The 7942-nt window shown below is 43.6% G+C and overlaps 1 pseudogene; it reads left to right on the forward strand.

Annotated features, from left to right (window-relative positions):
- Positions 1-258: 258 nt before the first annotated feature.
- On the forward strand, positions 259-1792 carry LOC135968567 (histone-lysine N-methyltransferase SETMAR-like; annotated as a pseudogene).
- The last annotated feature ends 6150 nt before the right edge of the window (positions 1793-7942 follow it).

The following is a 7942-nucleotide window of genomic DNA, read 5'->3' on the forward strand; positions in this document are numbered from 1 at the left end:
GTTTATTTTAGACTATAGAAATGATATTAGGCCGGGCGCAGTGGCTCACGCCTGTAATCCCAGCACTTTGGGAGGCCGAGACGAGAGGATCACGAGGTCAGGAGATCGAGACCATCCTGGCTAACACGGTGAAACCCCGTCTCTACTAAAAATACAAAAAATTAGTCGGGTGCAGTGCGGGCACCTGTAGTCCCAGCTACTCGGGAGGCTGAGGCAGGAGAATGGCGTGATTCCGGGAGGCGGAGCTTGCAGTGAGCCGAGATGGTGCCACTGCACTCCAGCCTGGGTGACAGAGCAAGACTCCGTCTCAAAAAAAAAAAAAAAAAGAAATGATATTAGACAAAAAGCAAATTTGAATAATTTTCTTATTCGAGTTCAAAATGGGTCGTAATGCAACGGAGACAACTCACAACATCAATAACACATTTGGCCCAGGAACCGCTAACGAACGTACAGTGCAGTGGTTGTTCAAGAAGTTTCACAAAGGAGATGAGAGGCTTGAAGATGAGGAAAGTAGGGGCTGGCCTTCAGAAGCCAACAATGACCAATTAAGAGCAATCGGTGAAGCTGATCCTCTTACAACTACACAGGAAGTTGCCCAGGAACTCAGCTTCGATCATTCTACCGTCGTTCGGCATTTGAAGCAAATTGGAAAGGTGAAAAAGGTTGATAAGCGGGTGCCTCATGAGCTGAGCGAAAATAAAAAAAATCGTCCTTTTGAAGTGTCATCTTCTTTTGTTTTGTGCAACAACAAGGAACCATTTCTCGATTGGATTGTGATGTGTGAGGGAAAGTGGATTTTATACGACAACTGGTGATGACCGACTCAGTGAGTGGACTGAGAAGAAGCTCCAAAACACTTCCCAAAGACAAACTTGTACCAAAAAAAAGGTCATGGTTTTTTGGTGGTCTGCTGCTGCTCTGACCCACTATAGCTTTCTGAATCCCAGTGACACCATCACATCTGAGGAGTATGCTCAGCAAATTGATTGGATGCCCCGAAAACTGCAATGCCTGCAGCCGGCATTGCTCAACAGAAAGGCCCGATTATTTCACGGCAATGCCCCATCGCACGTCGCACAACCAACTCTTCAAAAGTTGAACAAATTGGGCTATGAAGTTTTGTCTCATCCGCCAGATTCATCTGCCTTCTTGCCAACCAACTATCACTTCTTCAAGCACCTTGACAACTTTTTGCAGGGAAAATGCTTCCACAACCAGTAGGATGCAGAAAATGCTTTCCAAGAGTCTGTCAAATCCTGAAGCATGGATTTTTACGCTACAGGAATAAACAAACTTATTTCTCGTTAGCAAATATGTGTTGTTTCTAATGGTTTCTATTTTGATTGATAAAGATGTATTTGAGCCTAGTTATGATGATTTAAAATTCACAGCCCAAAGCCGCAATTATTTTTGCACCAACCTTAATAAATCAGATGCAGGCAAACTTAACCCTTACAATCTCAGTAGTAAACTGTTAACATTACAAAATTTCTTTACCTTATTGGCCGGGCGCGGTGGCTCAAGCCTGTAATCCCAGCACTTTGGGAGGCCGAGACGGGCGGATCACGAGGTCAGGAGATCGAGACCATCCTGGTTAACACGGTGAAACCTCGTCTCTACTAAAAAAAATACAAAAAACTAGCTGGGCGAGGTGGCGGGCGCCTGTAGTCCCAGCTACTCGGGAGGCTGAGGCAGGAGAATGGCGTAAACCCGGGAGGTGGAGCTTGCAGTGAGCTGAGATCCGGCCACTGCACTCCAGCCTGGGCGACAGAGCCAGACTCCGTCTCATAAAAAAAAAAAAAAAAAGGTGGATATTGTGATCTGTATTTTAACAGATGAAGAAACTGAACTATTCCAGCCTGGGCAATATGGCAAAATCCTATCTCTACAAAAAAATACAAAAATCAGCTGGGCATGGTGGTACATGCCTGTAGTCCCAGCTACTGGGGAGACTGAGGTGGGAGGATTGCTTGAGCAGGGGAGGCAAAGGTTGCAGTGAGCCGAGATTGCTACACTGCATTCCAGCTTGGGTGACGGAGCAAGACCCTGTCTCAGACAAAGAAATGTAACTACAAAGAGATTAAATCAAATTATGCCAACAGAGGAAATGTCTAAGAGATGTTGCAAGCCTGAAAGCTGAGCCCTGGCGGAAGGGTGAGTCTCCAGCGATGTCTAGGAATTTGGAGTTTGTCAAGGTGGGTCTTCACTCTTTGGTGACCCTTGGGCCATTCAGCTTGGTTACTTGCAATCCTAATTACAAGCAGGTTGGACCTCTCTCTGCCAACAAGTTTGTGCCCATTCCTCTGCTAGATATCATAGGAGGATTTAAAAAGGAGTCCCAAACAGTCCCAGGCTGGCTGGCCCCCAGGCCGGGCAAACCAGACTGGCCGATCACCTTAGTTCTCATATTCCCAGATTTTGCAATTTTACTAGAAAACAAGACTGACACCAGTTGCTCAGAGAGGACCACTGAATGGGGCTTCTGAAAAAGGGACTAATACTTAAGTGCTGTTTACAAATCTTGGGCTGAGTGCCATTTCAAGATGACCCACTGAACACAAGCTACAGCTTTCTCTTTTGGCTCAAGTCCTTCAAATCACAGTGGGGAGAAACACACTTTTTAGTGTCAGAATTTATTAAGGCATAACTTACCTATAAGAATTCACTCCTTTTATAAGCTTATGGCTTTTGACAAACGCATACAGTTATATAATCCCTACAATAGATATAAAACATTTCCCTCACACCCGAAAGCTCTCTCCTGCCCATTCGCAGTCAATTCCCTCCCTGCAGCTCCCAGCCACTGGCAACCATAGATCTGATTTCTGTCCTTACAGTTTTGTCTTTTCCAAAATGCCATTTGGCAGGGTTTATATAAGGGAACTTTTTGAGTCTGGCTTCTTTTACTTAGCATAATGCTTTTCAGATTCATCTATGTTGTGTATATCTGAAGCTTTTTTTTTTCTAACTCATGTTCCATTGTATCAAAGTGTGATGACTGTTGCCAGGTGCAGTGGCTCACACCTATAATCCTAGCATTTTGGGAATCTGAGGTAGAAGGATCACCTTGAGGCCAGGAGTCGGAGGCCAGCCTAGGCAACACAGACTTCCTCTCTACAAAAATAAAAGTATATATATATATATATATATATATATATACACACACACACACATATATATATACACACACACTTATATATATATATATATATATGTATTTTTTTTAAAAGGTGTCATGATTTGTTTATCCTTTCACCAATTGATGGGTATGGGGATTGTTTCTAGTTTCTGGTGATTATAAATGCAATAACAACAAACATTCACAAACAGATCTTTGTGTGGACGTAAGTTTTCATTTCTTCTATGTAAATGCCTAAAAGCAGGATTGCTGGTTTATAAGGTAAGCGTATATTGAACTTTGTTAAAAATTGCCAAATTTATTTTCAAAGAGGCTGTACAATTTTATTCTCATCAGTAATGAATGAGAGTTCCAGTTGCCCTGGCTCCTCACCAGCACCTTTTAATTTTGGTCATTCCAGTGGACGGGTAGTGGTATCTCATTCTGGTTTTAATTTGCATTTCCCTAAAGCTAATTATGGCCATGTGCAGTGGCACATGCCTGTAATCCCAGCATTTTGGGAAGCAAAGGCAAGAAGATCGCTTGAGCCTGGGAGTTTGAGACCAGCCTGGGCAACACAGGGAGACCCCATCTCTACAAAAAAATTAAAATAAAAGAATTGGCTGGGACCACAAGCATGCGTGGTGGTGCACACCTATGGTCCCAGTTACTCAGGGTCCCAGGCTGAGGTGGGAGGATTGCTTGAGCCTGGAAGGTAAAGGTTTCAGTAGGCTGTGATTGCACCACTGCACTCTAGCCCGGGTGACAGAGTGAGACTCTGTGGTGGGGGTGGGGGGAAAGAAGAATGACGTTGAACAGCTTTTCATGTACTTATTTGTCATGCATACCCTTTATTTGAGGAAAAGTCTGTTTAAATATCTTCCTCACTTAAAAAATGAATTATTTAAGGCTAGATATGGTGGCTCAAGCCTGTAATCTCACTCTTTGGGAGGCTGAGGCAAGGCAAGAGGATGGCTTGAGACCAGGTGTTCAAGACCAGTCTGGGCAACATAGTGAGATCCTGTCTCTCCAAAAATTTAAAAATTAGCCAGGCATGGTGGCTCGTGCCTGTAGTCCCAGCTACTTGGGAGGCTGAGGCATGAGCCTTGCACTCAGAGGTTCAAGGCTGCACTGTATTCCATGCCACTGTATTCCACGCTGGGCAATGGGGCGAGATCCTGTCTCTTAAAACAAAAGAAATGGATTCTTTGGTTCTAATTATTATATTTTAAGAGGTTTTTTTTTTTTTTTTTTTTTTTTTTTTTTTTTTTTTTGAGAGGGAGTCTCGCGCTGTCGCCCGGGCTGGAGTGTAGTGGCCGGATCTCAGCTCACTGCAAGCTCCACCTCCCGGGTTTACGCCATTCTCCTGCCTCAGCCTCCCGAGTAGCTGGGACTACAGGCGCCCGCCACCTCGCCCGGCTATTTTTTTTTTTTTTTGTATTTTTTAGTAGAGACGGGGGTTTCACTGCGTTACCCAGGATGGTCTCGATCTCCTGACCTCGTGATCCGCCCGTCTCGGCCTCCCAAAATGCTGGGATTACAGGCTTGAGCCACCGCGCCCGGCCAAGAGGTTTTTTTTTTTTAACATATTCTTCTTCCAAGGCCTTTATCAGATATGTGTTTTGCAAATATCTCTTCCTAGTGTATAGATTATCTTTTCATTTTCTTGACAGTGTCTTCTGAAGAACAAATTTGCATTTTAATGAAGCCAAATTTATCCATTTTTCTCTTTTGTGGTTCATGCTTTTGTAAGAAATCTTTGCTTAATCTAAGATACTGAGATATTGTGTTTTCTTGCAAACATTTCATAGTTTTAGCTTTAGCATTTGAAAATACAACTGAAAAATAAAATAAATCTGCAATCAAGCTCAAAACAAGAAGAGGAACCCCTACTGGGTCAGAAATTGTATGAGATCCCTGAAGGGCAGAAAGCATATGGGATTGGAAAGAAGGTCACTGTTCTCACAAGAAGTTGGGACCAAGAAGGCTCCACCCTGGAGGAGGTAGAGCGGATAGAGTGGGAGAGAGCCGGGGTCTTGAACCTCCACAGACCCTCCCAAGCTACTCCTCCCTCTCCACCCATCTGCATCTAGACACATGGTAGCAAATTACAGAACACCAAAGAGAAAGTTCTATATCCTTCCCTGGAGGAAAAAAACGTATTATCTGCAAAGGAAAGAAAGGCAGATTGAGATGAGCTCTCATCAGCTATGTTGGATGTTAAGAAGACAAACACAGAGCTAGGCTACTGAAAGAGGCTGAAGTGGGAGGATCCCTTGAGCTCACGAATTCGAGGCTGTAGTGCGCCTGTGACTAGCCACTACACTCCAGCCTGGGCAACACAGTGAATTCTCTTAAAAAAAAAAAAAATTTTTTTTTTTGAGACAGAGTCTCACTCTGTCGCCCACGCTGGAATGCAGCGGTATGATCTCAGCTCACTGCAATCTCTGCCTTCCGGGTTCAAGTGATTCTTGTGCCTCAGCCTCCAGAGTAGCTGGGATTACAGGTGCGTACCACCACGTCTGGATAATTTTTGTATTTTTACTAGAGACGTGGTTTCAGCATGTTGGCCAGGCTTGTCTCGAACTCCTGACCTCGGGTGATCCGCCTGCCTTGGCCTTTCAAAGTGCTGGGATTACAGGGGTGAGCTACCACGACCGGCCAAAGAGATTTTTTTTTAAGAAAGACAAACAATACCTCTTTAGGCATTAAGGGGAAATAAAAGAACCTAGAATTTCATGTCCAGCCAAACTAGACCCTTTCTGAAATAAAGATATATTCCAATAAGAAGAAAAATGTATCTGTGAGGAATAAGTGAGTTTCAAGAAGTAGTGAGGTGAGGCTGGGCATGGTGGCTCCCACTTGTAATCCCAGCACTTTGGGAGGCTGAGGTGGGTGGATCACCTGAAGTCAGGAGTTCAAGACCAACCTGGCCAACATGGTGAAACCCCATCTCTACTAAAAGTATAAAATTAGCCTTTCCTACTAAAAGTACAAAAGGTGTGGTTGTGGGCACCTGTAATCCCAGCTACTCAGGAGGCTGAGGTGGAAGAATCGCTTGAACCCGGGAGGTGGAGGTTGCAGTGAGCAGAGATCATGCCACTGCACTCCAGCCTGGGTGACAGAGGGAGATGGAAAAAAAAAGGTCCCCCATCCAAAAAAGAAAAAAGAAGTAGTGAGGTGAAATACATGCGTATATGTGTACATACACAAAAACATATGTATGTGTGTATATTTATTTATATATGTGTGTGTATTTATTTGTATATATAGGTTTTGTGTTGTTATCTACATGTAGGAATATACAAATGCTTATTATAAACAAAACAAAACAAAACAAAAACTTCTAAAACTAAATCTGTGATAAATTGGTAATTACCCTTGGTATTATCGATATGGATGAAATGGAAAGACATCTGTCTTCACGGACTGGAAGATGTGTTTGTTTACTTGTTTGAGACAGAGTCTCACTTTGTTGCTCAAGCTGGAGTGCAGTGGAGAGATCTCAGCTTGCTGCAACCTCCGCCTTCCAGGTTCAAGTGATTCTCCTGCCTCAGCCTCCCGAGTAGCTGGGATTACAGGTGCACACCACCATGCCTGGCTAATTTTTGTATTTTTAGTAGAGACAGGGTTTTGCCATGTTGGCCAGGCTAGTCTCAAACTCCTGACCTCAAGCGATCCACCCATCTCAGCCTTCCAAAGTGCTGGAAATACAGGTGTCAGCCATCGTGCCTAGCTGGTGGGAAGATTTTAATTTTTAAATTTGGTTTCATTTTCCCTGAGGCCTCTTCCCTTGGTTGCAGGCAGACATCTTCTCATTGTGTTCTCATATGGCCTTTTCTCTGTGCCTGTGCATCCCTAGTGTCTTTCTTTCTCTCTCTCTTTTTCTTTTCTTTTTTTTTTTAAGACAGAGTCTCCTTATGTTGCCAGGCTGGTCTTGAACTCCTGGGCTCAAGGGATCCTCCTGCCTTGGCCTCCCAAAGTGGTAGGATTACAGGCGTGAGCTACCACGCCTGGCTGTTTCTCTTTTTATAAGGACACCAGTCATATTGCATTAGGGTTCCATACTATGGGTCTCATTTTAACTTAGTCACTTCTGTAAAGACTTATCTCCAAAGACAGTCACATGGATTAGGGAACCAACCTATCCCCCATGACCTAATTTAACCTTAACTACCTTTTTAAATGTTCTATCTCCAAATATGGTTACATTCTGAGGTGTTGGGTGTCAGGACTTCAACACATGAATTTTGGGAGGACAAAATTCAGCCCATAACACTATTCAGTGGGGGAAAGAACACTCTTTTCAACAGATAGTTTTGGGAAAACTGAATATCCACAGGCAGAATAATGAAGTTGGACCCTTATCTTAAGCCATATACAAAAATTAACTCGAAATGGATCAAAGACGTACATGTAGGGACTAAAAATAAAACTATAAAACTCTTAGAAGAAAACATAGGGAAAAACATTTGTGACATTGGATTTGGTGACAGTTTCTTATTATGACACCAAAAGCACAGGCAACCAAAAATATATAGATAACTTGGACTTCATCAAAATTTAACTTACACATCAAAAGGCACTGCTATGGTTTGAATGTGTCTCCTCCAAAATTCAGGTGTTGCCAGTGTGGTAATATTAAGACTTGGAAACTTAGCGGTAAGTAGATCATGTGAGTTCCTCCCTCAGGAATGGGCTTAAGGCCTTTATAAAAGAGGCTTCAGGGCCAGGCACGGTGGCCCATGCCTGTAATCCCAGCACTTTGGGAGGCCGAGGCGGGTGGATCACCTGAGATCAGGTGTTCAAGACCAGCCTGGC

The sequence above is a fragment of the Macaca fascicularis genome, chromosome 1, assembly GCF_037993035.2.
Source record: "Macaca fascicularis isolate 582-1 chromosome 1, T2T-MFA8v1.1".
NCBI lineage: Eukaryota > Metazoa > Chordata > Mammalia > Primates > Cercopithecidae > Macaca > Macaca fascicularis.